We start from the raw sequence: 13,695 nt of genomic DNA, 5'->3' as shown, positions 1-13,695 counted from the left end.
TCATCTAGTAAATATCAATGGTAATTGATCTCACGTGTATAGTACGATCCACAAACATTTAAATTAGGAGACTGGTTAAAAATGATGATAGCTAAAACAATATTCAGCTTAGACCAGGTATACTTGTATCCTGGTCCTGACATTCTTCAGAAAGGAATTAGAAACATTGACCTAGAAATGCTTCCCCTCCAAAGGTCTGAGTTTTGATTTTTTAAAGAAAAATAGGTGCCTTGTACTTCAAACCTCAAGTCAACCTCTACAAATGCTAATTATCTTAGCTGCCCTCAGAAGCAGGATGCTTCAGTAGAGAACGCATCGTCCTTTACTGTGTATTGAGTCATTCAGAGCTTCCATTTGGCATTTCAGTTTCAAATCCACAATAAAACCTATGTGTTGTATTCCAGACTTGCCCAAAAAAAAAGACATGCACATGCAAATAATAAAATTCTACCACCATTATGTCTGAAACCTATAAGTTGATTGCACAAACCACAAGTTTTTGCTTTAGCAGAATTATAAAGAAGTGGATGCTGTGGTTATACCTTGCTGTCGGTCCTCCTTTAGTGCAAGCTGTGCATGCGGGAAGATCTTCTGCACAACTTGTAAAATATTCTCTACTGATCTTTGAAAAAGTGGCTTGAAAATGGGTGATAGTGCTTGTACGGGTGAAGCCTTGATCCGGTTTGAAGCTGGAACAACCTTCTTCATAGCCATGAAAAAGTCCTTTGCTTTTATTTTAATAGAATTAACGTCTAGTAGCAACTTCTCCCTACTTGCATAAATCTGAGGATAGCATCGGCGTAGAGAGCACAGCGCAGCTTCAGTACAGAGGGATTTGATATCTGCACCACAGTCTCCTAACAAACAAAAATCAAACGTTACATCAGTCAAGGCCCAGGTTTAAAACATGCAACATTTAAAGAATTTGTAATGCCAAAACCAAAAAGCTTAACAGGGAATTCAAAGTGCTACCGCTCTGCAAGGATGTTTCATGTTGCTCACTGCCTGATATCCTGCGCTTATGCAGCTGAAGCAGACTCCTCATCAAAAACTATACTCTTGAGGAAGATGCCCCAGAACCATTTAATGTTCTCAGACAACAAGAGGAATGACAACAAAGAGTAAATAGATGAAAGCATCTCACACAGATTGCTATGAAGGCGTGCCAGCTGCCTCGTTGACTAGTTGTGCAACAAGGCACAAGAGCATGGGTACTGCCTGGTACAAGCTAAGGTTCTTTACAACTTGGTCACAAGCAAGAATCCGTTTCTGTTTCAGTCTTACCAATGCATTTCTCAGCTAGTTCATCAAGCAACATGGCCGGTGGCTGAGGGGTCCAGTCACCAGTATGAATCTTGACAATTTCTTTTCTAGCCTGGAAGCAAAATCATTGCATTTTAGCTTGTCCCAAGTTTTCCTTAAAAATACCAACAAGAAACAAACAAACCAAAAGGCAAACAAACAAACAACAAAAAACAAAACAGTCCTCCCTCAAAACCCCTCATCTACTAATACACTTTTCTTACTTGCTCAACTTTCAAGTATTTTACAGTTATTTAATATACACTCTGCATTGTCAACCAGGAAATTGAATATTTCTTATTTGTTATACTGAACTTTTTCTAGGAACCTACAGTGAAAGAAAAGGCATTTATAGCTTCAATAACAAGTTTCCAAACTACGAGACCTAAGGACCCAGAGGAAAATACTGTAATGAAAAATTTATCCAGAAACATTTCTTTGCTGTCCAAAAAACTTCTCTAAAACTTAGCAAGCTTTCATTGGGACAGTCTCATTACTTCATCACATTTGATTTTCAGTCAGTAAATTCACAGAAAGCACTTCTGGCACAATGCTTCCAATTGCTACAATTACTATAAAGAAGAAAAGAATTATGACTCAAGCTACTACCACTGATCCGGGGCACAATCAAATGCAAACACGTCCCCTATTCATTCATAAGCGAAGGATTGAGACCAAAAACACAACTTCATGATGAAAGCGCCCAAGTGGACTAAATAATTAAGCAAACAGGTACAACTTGGGGAATGAAAGGTTTGATTATAGAACTAACTACTTGGTGGTATCATCCTGACCATATATATCCAGTACCAGATTTGCCCTCCATGGAACAACGCAGTGTCTCCACGTATCACTCTTTTGTTCAAGTTGTCAATTATTTTTTTTTTCCTATAAAGTTGGACTTTGCCATGGTAGCACTAACGTTGAATTTAAGTTCTCACCTCTTTATTTGGCAAGTTGAAGAGGAAGTGTCTGCCAAAGCGTCCTGGTCTTCGTAAAGCAGGATCTATAGAATCCAGTCTGTTAGTAGCTCCGATTACCACGATCTCCCCTCTGTTATCTATGCCGTCCAGAAGGGTCAGAAGAGTTGAAACAATGGAACTAATAGAAAAATATAAGTTTTACTTACTGGTTCAGTAAATTTTGTTACATTCCACATGACTTTCTTGATGCCGGAATAACCTTCTTCCTAGTGGTCATTCAAAACTGGGAAAGAAATAGTCTACCAAGTCGGGGTTTTTTTGATTTGATAATCAATCTGCAGACTCTTAAGCCATCAAGCACTTCAAGACTGTTTGAAATAATCTCTACGTTAATATAAAAGGAGTACCGCACACTTCTGCTCAGGAAGAAAATCACGGAAAATGTCAACTTTGATTTTAGATGTTGAATTTGTTGCAGTGACATCTTCCTCATCGCACGATTCTATTTGGATTTAAACCATATTATCTATGGAGAGACCAAGATTAGGACAAGAACAGCACAGAGTTCAGCATGAAGCCAATCAGGAGCTCAAGTTTGTATTCTTTGTATTCAACTTTACCCTTCTCTTGCTGGAAGGACCTGCTTTTTGACTCTCCTTCTCTTCACTAGGAGCATGTTCCCTCTTGCATTCGTAATGCTCTTTCTCAGTGGTTTTAGTCTTGTCCTTTGTATCTTGGCATCTCTCTGTAAGAGCTGAGGAGGAAAGGTTTTTAGAGCTACATTCAGTGTCAGACTCGAGAGAGGAAGTATGCCGCAATTTCTCACCAGGCTCACAAGACTCTTTGCCGGACAAAACGGTTTCTTTTGAAATGAGGTCACGTTCTTTTGATCTTCTTGCTTTCTCCTTGTCTCCACCGTCATCACATTGGTACTGGGCGAGGTATTCATCGTTCCCAGGAGATTTCGGAGGGTCCACGACACTGCACAAAATAAAATCACATTTCTCACTTCTGCTGAAGGACGTGAATATTAAGAGTAAAACCTTCCAACGTCAAACAAACAAACAAAAACCTCCGGACTACAGGAACCCTCGCAAAGATATGCCATTTTGAAACCTCTCCTGTGATTAGGACAACTTCTTCGGCTCCCAGAGAAAGTGCTTTTTCCCCTCTTGCTTCTGAAGCCATTGCACTAAAAAAGCAAACGCATCTGTCTCCCTCCACATGCTGCTCTGAATAAGAGCCAGAATATTCAAAGCCACTCTATTTGTTCTCCCCACATAGCCGAAAAAACACCAGTTGAAACAGTTTTCTACTTCTCTCCACGAATTTACATTCACATATCCTATGACTGCAAAAATAGAAGGCGGGGCTCAGGAGGAACAGCCAGTGCTGGAAATGAAAAAAAGCAGCTTGTTTCTTCAGAGTCTTAAGCCTATGCTACTAGGAACAAAACAAAACAAAACAAAACAAGAGGAGAGGAGAACAACAGCGGGAAATTTACCTATTCTCCAGGTGTTCAATTGCAAAGCCTCCTCTGGAGGATCAACAGTTGTGAATTCAGTGTGCTTAGGAGAAATCAGATCTACATCTGAACCACAACTATTTCAGTAGTATCACGAACTTCTGTTACTCTGAAGAAGCAGTCAGCACCGTTTCTATGTTAGGAAAGAGCTGAACAGAGTCTGTTATTCACATCAAGTAGTCAGGCAGGTTTCTTTAGGAAGGCAGGGTTTCACTAGAACATTACTAGCCTGTAAGCCTCATGGCATCACCTTCCATCTTGACTGCTGAACCTCCTTGCTCCCTACTATCTTCTTTGCCAAGATACAGCTGTCCACATTTACTTTTCCTACTTGGCTGGACTGAATTTAAGAAGATCTTGCATCTAAGAAAGGGAACAAAAGCTGCTGCCCAGCAGCGTCTGGCTCAGGGAGGAGTGAGAAAGCTCTGTGCAGCCCCCAAGGTCCGTGCAGCAGGAGGCAGGAGGTGCTCCAGGCTCACAGCAGCAGTTCCCCTGCGGCCTGTGCAGGGAGAGGCCCCTGGTGGAGCAGGCTGTGCCCCTGGTGGAGCAGGCTGTCCCCCTGCAGCCCATGGGTCCCCCGTGGAGCAGATCTCCATGCTGCAGCCCCCCTGCCGGTGGAGGAGCCCCCGGTGGAGCAGGTGGCTGTGGCCTGGAGGAGGCCGCGGCCTGTGGAGAGCCCCCTCAGGAGCAGGCCCCGGGCTGGACTGGAACAGGCTGTGCTGAGCCTGCTTTTCCCGTGACGCTCCTTGTGGAGTGATCTCCCTGTCCTTCTGGCAGCCCTTGAGCCCTTGCCAGCCTCTTTTCTCCCCTTGGCGTTGGAGGAGGGGCAGGGAGAGAGCGCTTGTGCTGGAGCTCAGCTGCCCAGCTGAGGAAAACCACCACGGCTCTGTCTTGCCGCTGCTGCAGCACGCTGGTAGCAGCCAGCACCGTCTGTTCTTCGAGCCTCAGCAAGCCCACAGCATCTTCCCAGAAGGGATCCCTTTCCTTCACGCCTGACAGGCGCCGCCTCCAGAGGCTGAGGGCTTGTGCCCTGTTTGCAAGCGCTTTCTCAGTGCCCCCTTCCCCAGAGAAGGATCCCAGCTGCTTGGCTTCCCTGGCCTCTGCTGCCAGGCTCCCGCAGCTGCTATCCCAGCAGCGCAGCAGCCAGCTGACAATGTGCTCGCCTGGAGGACAGCTGCAATCTTGTCCCATGGCTCACAGCTCGCCCAGGGATGGGGATCACCTGCTTCCTGCTGCTTTTCTCTCTGCTCTCCTTTCCAACAGCCTCCTGTGCCCTGGGATGGCCCTACCTTGGGGTAGGCTGCCTCGCCTTCCTCTTGCTCCTTCCCCTTCTTGGGAGGACTTTCTGCCCTTCTGAAACGAGATGACTTCTGCATGCATTCCTTCCCCTTGTGTGTATTGGTGCCTGAGACAGCAACGGGGTCGTCCCCGGAGCCAGCTGTAGGGCCTGTGCCAGGCTTGGAGGGGCTGCAGGGAACATGCCAGGGGCTGGAGTGGCTGGATGTGAAGTACTATCAGTAAAGAATTTCTTCCTAACATATATTAGAAATCTAACTTTTCAGTGTAAAGCTATTAGTCCATGTCCTGTCACTCCAGGCCCTGATAAAGACCCCCTCCCCAGCTTTCCTATAGGTTGCCTTTAAGTACAGGAAGGCTCTCAGCCTGGCACACAGTAAAAGTGATGGCAGATCCTTCACAATATTATTTGAATTTCACGTAAATAGAACAGACTATCAACTTACTTAGGAGAAGTAATACAATTTCAGAACTATTCAAAACCAAAGGCATTCCAAACTAAGTTTAAGTTCAGAGGAAATCCAAAGAAAAAAACTAATTTTGAAACTAATAATCAGAGACCATAATCTTCTTCAAATGATAGATTTTCCTCCTGTACTGGGTAATTTTGATCTGTCTTTAATGCTCATCCAGACATGGCTTTGACACCGAGTATCTTGCTTTGCCTCTGCATTAAGTCTTCTTCTCATGTGAGGTAAATGTCCTGCTCTTATGGGATGGGCCTAGGAGACATACGCGCTGTGTCTCATGATGCTTGGATATCATCTTAATTCTGGGTGAAGATGAAAGGTCTCACTGCTTCCTGAACAGGGAAGTGGATGTCTGCAGTTAAGAACCCTCTGTCTAATCTAGAAACATGAAGGAAGGAGTTTGCTGGATTGCAAGTGACAGTGAAGAAAGCCACAGGTGACATATCAAACTGATTAAAATGTTATTTAGCTCAGGGCATGGCTAATGAAGTGGAGCTGGAATAGTTTGACGACTGTAATTACACTCACTATCATTGTGACTTGTTTATAGGATGGTAATGCCTAAAGGTCCCACTGGAGCCTGAAACAAGGTTGTGCTGGGTGCTGCACGTGCATATCTCAGTAGCGCTTTGATAGCTAGTGATACAAACAGACAAAACAGAGATTGAAAGGAGAAACGGGGGGACAGAGATAAGAAGATCTTCCTGCAGGTCATTTAGGGTATGAGCCAGGAGTTCAGTGCATCCAGCTCTCTAGTGCTCTGCTGGCCCAGTGAGATGAATGGAAAACATTGCAGCCTTGGAAAAATAGTGCTTCTTCTAATTCTTTGGCCAGTTTTGATGATTTAGGACTGCTCTATTTATTTATTTATTTATTTTCCTTTCCCCATTTGTGCTGGAGAAGGTGAACTTTTTAAATACCTATTCTGAATTCAAATATCATTTTCATTGTTATGTTTCTGTTTTGTTGGCACTATTCATAATGACTTCTACCCTTCAGTGGAAGCAAAAGCTTATCATACCATAAAAGTGGAAAGGTCACAGAAAACTTCAGAGCTTTTGAAGAAAGCTGAGGAAAATCCATTCCCTGTTCTAGGCAGAGAGAGTGGCTGATTTCCAGACAGGTAAATGGGCAGGATAAGGCCACTTCATGTCCGCTGATGGCCAGTTGTATGGACCGTGAAGATAATGGACTAGCAGCACAAGAGACAGTGCCAATAATCTAATCCAATACAATCTATTTCAAGTGGTAGAGACCTGATACTCTACGACAATGTGAGGAAGACCAAACTGTCAGGCAAACTTTGAGATGATCATGTTCAGGATCTAAAACTCTTAAGACAAGTGTCAACACAGGAAGGGTGAAATAAAGGCATGAATGCCATACAAGTACTGATAAATCTCAGGAAGTCTGGAAACCAGGGCAGATGGATGGAATAAGATGGTGCTTTGTGTTAGCAAGAAGCAGAGGTTAGGGAAATGTTATGGGTCAGCAATAGAGTGGTTTTGTGCAAATCGCTGCTAAAGAAAGACAGCCTTGCTAGCCTGCTCTTTGCTCTTAGCTCCAGTCTACAGTTATCAGACACATAAACAATAATGGGAATTACGGGAGACTTCAACTTCCCAGCAAAAGACTGAAAGATGATTACCACTTATTCTCATACAGATATACTATGTGATGGATTTCTTCACAAAAGTGAAAAAATATAAGACCATTTTAGACTTGGCTCCTGTACGGGTTTAAATGTAGTAAGATTTGAATAAAGTCTGATCATGAGCTGACTTTTCTCATTTTACATTTCAAGACAGACAACACCAGGCTTAGAACGAAGGTTTTGAGGCTTAGAAATGCAAACTTTGAAATCTAAGGAAATGAATAATTGAGTCTGACTAAGCATCTCTGGGACTGGAGTGCAGAGAAGGCAGAGTTAAAATTCAAAATTCCGATGGGAAAAAAGCAATGAGAAAAGGTACATTTCAGAGGTTAAAAACTGCAAAAATAAAGTACAAATGACCCAAAACCTCCTTCACATAGGAAATTAAACAATAATAGTAAATGATACTTAAGCCACAGAACCCAGGGGGAACAAAGAGAACAAATTAGGACAGTTGCATACTCGAGGCAAAAATAGATCAAAAGTTAATGATGTCTCAAATGCTGCAAATCTTATTTCCTGCATCTAACAGCAACAACAATGTGATATTAAGGGCAGTGACAGGATTCCCATTGCAAATGAGGGTAGGGCACTAGGCACAACATCATCTGAGGTGAAATAAAAATCTACAGTGATTCAAGTGAAAAATGACAAGCTGATATCTACCTAGCCTATTAACAGCATTGGCACACAGAACAACAAGTCAAGTAGGAAAAATACATCACAGTTGTGCCAATCAGGGCTAGTCCCCAGAATGGGAGAGTAACAAATATACTTCTGTCCAGGAGAATGTAAAGAGTGATCCAGACAAGTGCAGGCCTGTTAGTTTGACATCAACGCTGGGCAAAGTTTTGTAGCAAGAAGAGATAAGACTAGGGAAGTAGCGGGTAATGTGGAATTTACAAGATAATTTATTAAAGCTAATTTGTTTCCAGAGAATTTAGTAGCTTGCCTTTGTAGGACCAGTGCTCCCCTACACAGGGGATGAACTACATCTATTTCACTTTCTGTGAGCTTCTGATACATTATCTATGGATTTGGGCTTTGGGGCTGCAAGTGAATCAAGGGAGTTTGCAATTGTTCACACTGTTTGAAGAGGGAATTACCGGCAAAGGAGAGGTTACCTGTAGTGATTCTCAGAGACAGTTCTGAAACTGCAGCTGCTAAGGAGGCAAAGACTCATGGAGAAATGTAGGCTGGAAGGGAGCTCTGAAAACCCAACCTCCTATTCAGAGCAGAGATGACTTCAAATTTAGGTATGTTCAGTATGGACGTGGTGGCCGAAGACTAAAAATTACATATGAGCTTTGAGATTTCCAGGTGACATAAAGTTGGGAAGTCCTACTGAGCCTGACAGAAGGATATCCCTTGTGATTGAAATGGTTCAGGTGAAGTGACATTTGATAATACAAAGTAGAGCCATGCTTAGAGATTCTCAACAAAGGGTGTTGGTTTTTTTTTTTTTTTTTTTTCATCTTTGCTATATGGCAGTCAGGAGTTTAAAACAAACAATAAAACAACAAAACCCCATGTTCATGCACTGTTAACAGAAGAACTGAAAAAGTTAAGTGGTTATATGGTGTGTATGGCTATTCTTTTTTTTTTTTTTCTCCAGTATAAATACACCTGACAGGGCAGCCCTGCCACACATTTAAGACATGAGGCAAAATTCTGCCGCTTGTATTCACATTGAACTTAGGAGGAAGTGTTCAGAAGACAGAAGGAACAAGTTGCCTATTGTGTGGAAGGGAATTAAAGGACATCATTCTGCTCAGCCAAATGCCAGCTGAGAGAAAAATATGATGTCTCTGTGAAAATGCATTTCTTGAGTAAATATCAAGGAGAATTAGGAAATGTGTAAGTTGGGAGATACATCTGAAATGATGATTGCAGTTGGCTTATGAGGAACTTTGGACAGGAAATTGGTAGAAACTTCCCATTTTAAGAATAAAGTGCACCATAGATATGAAGTCAGCATTCACCTAAAGAGTAGAGGCCAACTCAAAGCCCCCACAACAAAGCAGTGGACAAACCAGAACACTAACATGTTGTGGTCTAGAGTCACACAGATATACATAAGTTTACTATACCTAAACATCTGAGGGGTTCCTTTGAGAGGCGGAGGGCTTGTGCCCCATTTCCATTTCCACTCTCAGTGTCCCCTGCCTCAGAGAAGGATCCCAGCTGCTTGGCTTCCCTGGCCTCTGATGCCAGGCTACCAGAGCAGGTATCCCAGCATCGCAGCAAACAGGTGACAATTTGAGTGCCACAGCAGTTCTCATTGCGAGCTGGATGCTCAGGGCACTTGCGGCCACCCACCTTTGTGAGCTCCAAGGCTGACAGTGACTCTCTGCTGAGCTGCCACGGCTCTCGGGTGTCCCGGTGACAGAGCTTTCGGCGCTAAGCTGACTGCCAGGAGAAAAGGCTGCCGTGAAATGGCTGCTCCACAATGCCAGGAGCAAGGTCTGCTGGGCTGGGGGTTCGCAGGGGAGCTCGGCCTTGGGCCTGGCAACTGCGCCTGGAAGCCAGGGACGGCCTTGGTGTGCAGCTGGACACCTGGGCCTGAGAAAGCAAGGTCTCTTTCCAGACACTTGGCACCATCGTCACCCAGTGGCTGTCTCAGGGGGACGAGAGAAATGCACAGCATCTCTTGCTGCCCTGCAGTGCTGCTGTCCTACGCCCTTGGGGGTCTCCAGGATAGAAAAAGGGATGGATTTTGACCCAAAACCCAGCTCCTTTCTATCAAAAGCATCACGTCCTCCTGTCTTTCTTGTATTTGGCTATGACTTTAGGAATTCCTGCAATCCCTGCAGCTGTGTCCCCTGCCAGCTTCTTGTGTGCCCCAAGCATCCTCGCTTGCAGGGCAGTAGAAGATGCAGAAAAGGCCTTGCCTTAGTGGAAGCACTGCCCTGCAGGAGCTCCAACATCCCTCTCAGCAGCACACTGTAGCCCCCAGATGCCCCCGAAAGGGCACATTTCAGCTACTGGGAAGGAAATGAGCTCGCTATAGGTGAGCTACCCGCTCAAGGCCCAGGTGTCTGTGAGGCAGTGTTGGCAAGGAGTCCTGTTGTGTGAGTCCGTTCTTTGTGGGTGCTCCGTCCCCACAAGGCTTGCTTTTCAAGGCCCAGGAGAGTCTTGTGGGCACTGGCCTGGGGTCCCAGGCTGAGCCAGCTGCTGGCTGGCAATCAGGGAGGCTCGCTCGGTGTCTTGGCTTGGGTTTGCGTGGCCAGGCTGTGGGAGCGGGGGGCTGCAGGGGTGTCCTCTGTGAGGAGAATGCAGCAGCTGCCCCATGGGAGCTCAGGGCCGCTGCCAGGAGGCTCCTTCCAGGAGGGACCCACCCGCTGCTGCCCAGAACGCAGAGCAAAAGGATGATGTTTGCGCCTGGGGGAGAACCCATCTAAGAAAGGGAACGAAAGCTGCTGCCCAGCAGCGTCTGGCTCAGGGAGGAGTGAGAAAGCTCTGTGCAGCCCCCAAGGTCCGTGCAGCAGGAGGCAGGAGGTGCTCCAGGCTCACAGCAGCAGTTCCCCTGCGGCCTGTGCAGGGAGAGGCCCCTGGTGGAGCAGGCTGTCCCCCTGCAGCCCATGGGTCCCCCGTGGAGCAGATCTCCACGCTGCAGCCCCCCTGCGGGTGGAGGAGCCCCCGGTGGAGCAGGTGGCTGTGGCCTGGAGGAGGCCGCAGTCTGTGGAGAGCCCCCGCAGGAGCAGGCCCCGGGCTGGACTGGAACAGGCTGTGCTGAGCCTGCTTTGCCCGTGACGCTCCTTGTGGAATGATCTCCCTGTCCTTCTGGCAGCCCTTGAGCCCTTGCCAGCCTCTTTTCTCCCCTTGGCGTTGGAGGAGGGGCAGGGAGAGAGCGCTTGTGCTGGAGCTCAGCTGCCCAGCTGAGGAAAACCACCACGGCTCTGTCTTGCCGCTGCTGCAGCACGCTGGTAGCAGCCAGCACCGTCTGTTCTTCGAGCCTCAGCAAGCCCACAGCATCTTCCCAGAAGGGATCCCTTTCCTTCACGCCTGACAGGCGCCGCCTCCAGAGGCTGAGGGCTTGTGCCCTGTTTGCAAGCTCTTTCTCAGTGCCCCCTTCCCCAGAGAAGGATCCCAGCTGCTTGGCTTCCCTGGCCTCTGCTGCCAGGCTCCCGCAGCTGCTATCCCAGCAGCGCAGCAGCCAGCTGACAATGTGCTCGCCTGGAGGACAGCTGCAATCTTGTCCCATGGCTCGCAGCTCGCCCAGGGATGGGGATCACCTGCTTCCTGCTGCTTTTCTCTCTGCTCTCCTTTCCAACAGCCTCCTGTGCCCTGGGATGGCCCTACCTTGGGGTAGGCTGCCTCGCCTTCCTCTTGCTCCTTCCTCTTCTTGGGAGGACTTTCTGCCCTTCCGAAACGAGATGACTTCTGCATGCATTCCTTCCCCTTGTGTGTATTGGTGCCTGAGACAGCAACGGGGTCGTCCCCGGAGCCAGCTGTAGGGCCTGTGCCAGGCTTGGAGGGGCTGCAGGGAACATGCCAGGGGCTCGAGGGGCTGCAGGGAACATGCCAGGGGCTCGAGGGGCCGCAGGGTGTGTGACAAGGCTTCGAGGGGCCTCAGGTCCTGCCGCAGTGGTTGAAGTCGATGCAGGGAACATCAGAGTTGTTGGAGGGGCTGCAGGTAAAATGCCAGGGCTTGCAGCAGCTGCAGGCTGCGTCACAGCTTTGCATCAGGTCAAGACGCATTTTCCTAGAACCATACATTTCCTCCTGAAGGGGCTGAAGAGCATGGAATGGTCTTCAAAATGCACAGAGCAGACCCCAGCAAACGTAGAGCTGCTGCTAGCAAGTAGGTAACTTTATTGTTCCTGTTGTTAATTTTGTTTCACAACAACAGATGCAAAGATGTATCTTGAATGAGGGCAAAGGTGACCTTGGATCTGAAGCACACAGGCGTTCGCTAGTGTCCCCCCATCCGGAGTGAATCCAGAATGACTTGGAAGGAAAAATAAAGTCCAAACCAGTGCGTTGTGATAAAGAGAGTTTAATAGGGTAGAAAAGGAATAAAACCCAACAAAATAATAAATAATGATACTTACAGTTTATAAGATATTAATATATAAAAATATTTAATACTATTAAATACTTATAATTTTATAATAATAAAACAATGCCATACTGTACAACACAGTCAATAAAGTGGATTTAATTAAATAAGAAAACCAATAAATTAAATGAAAATTAAAAAAATTAAATTTAATACAAATAAAACCCATTTTTCCCATTCCAATGAATTGCTATCCCCATCATCACTTCCCATCCCACTGATCATTTGCTATCCCAAAGACCTCCCAGTTCTTATCCCCTTGGCATGCCAGTGCAAGAAGAATTGCTCTGCAGGCAGAGGCCTTGCTGAGTGACCACCTAAGGAGAGGAATTTAATCCAGAAGGCAGGAAAGAAGAGCAATGCCCCGAAAGAAGAAGCAAGTCTTGTCTCTCAGCCCTTTGGTGTCCCAAGCAGCAGTTGCCATGGCCAAGCTTTCCCAGCCCAGCTGCTGCCAGCATCTCCCCAGCTTGCCATTGCCACCTTCCTGGGTGAGGCGCGCGCGCATTTGCCATTGGCGCTGTTGCCATACCTGAGAGTGGCAAGCCCATCCCCTAGCTCCAGCACGAGAGAGGGGAAAGGGCAAGCGAGAGGGGCAAGGGCTGAGGAGCGTGGCTGAAGCTGGAGCAGGTGCCTGCAGAGGTCTCTGTGCCTGCCTGGGTGCTGCGGGGGCCGTCGAGGAGAAGCCCGAGGTCGGTCATGGGTAGCTGGAGCCTGGCACTGTCGGCGGGGCGCTGGGCATGCTGCTGGGGCTGCTGGAGGTGGGCTGCGGCTGCACACAGGCCAGCTGGCACGCTGGCCCCAGCGCCTTGGCCCTGGCCCCCAGCGGCTGCAAAGTCTCGCTGGGGGTCTTTGTCCCCGGCTGCTGGCGCTGCAGCGTCCTGGCCCCGCTGGCCTGGGGACAGAGCCTGTCCTGGGGCCGCACGGCACGGGGCTCCCCACTCGGAGTCTCCGGCAGCAGCCGCGCTCTGCGGGGAGGTGGCGCCGCTGCTCCTTGCCCCCCTGCAGCCCCCGGGCTTCGCGCTCTCTTGCTGGGTGCCGTGGTGCTGTTGATCGCCAGCTGCTGCCCGCTGCTGCCTGCTTCCCTGCTGCTGCCAGCCACCGTGCTGCTGCCAGCCGTCTTCCCCTGGCACGGTCTCTTGTGGCCTTGGCCAGCCTGTCCCAGCAGCGTCTTCCTCTCCTTGCCGGGGGGGTTCTCTGTCGTCGGCCTCCTGTGCTGGCAGCTCTGCGCTGTCCCGGGGGTGCTGCTGGGCGCAGGGCGCTTGGCCCCCCGCTTGGTGCCGGTGGACGCAGGGGCAGGCGGGGGGCTCTTGAGGGGACCCAGGGGGCGTTTGGGCAGGGGTCTCCTATGGTCAATGCGGCCCTTGGGGTTGGGGCGTTTCTTGGGTGAACTCAGGGGGGATTTGGGCTGGGGTCTACTAAGGGCACTGGGGACCTTGGGGTTGGGGCAGGTCTTGAGGGAACGC

At 48.0% G+C, this 13,695-nt stretch overlaps 1 pseudogene across 1 annotated transcript in view; it reads right to left on the bottom strand.

The window, feature by feature from the left end:
* Window positions 1–663: 663 nt before the first annotated feature.
* LOC311428937 (ubiquitin carboxyl-terminal hydrolase 42-like) overlaps window positions 664–13,695 on the bottom strand; it is a 34,832-nt pseudogene continuing 21,800 nt past the window's right edge. The window contains exons 20-23 of the transcript in view: window positions 2,846–2,886; window positions 2,244–2,362; window positions 1,285–1,375; window positions 664–857 (exon numbers count right to left, since the gene is read on the bottom strand). The product of the transcript in view is annotated as a ubiquitin carboxyl-terminal hydrolase 42-like (transcript). The remainder of the gene's footprint in view (window positions 858–1,284; window positions 1,376–2,243; window positions 2,363–2,845; window positions 2,887–13,695) is intronic.

The sequence above is a fragment of the Aythya ferina genome (genome assembly GCF_964211825.1).
Source record: "Aythya ferina genome assembly, contig: HAP1_SCAFFOLD_200, whole genome shotgun sequence".
Classification (NCBI taxonomy): Eukaryota; Metazoa; Chordata; class Aves; order Anseriformes; family Anatidae; genus Aythya; species Aythya ferina.
This window is presented reverse-complemented; position numbering and strand designations above follow the sequence as displayed.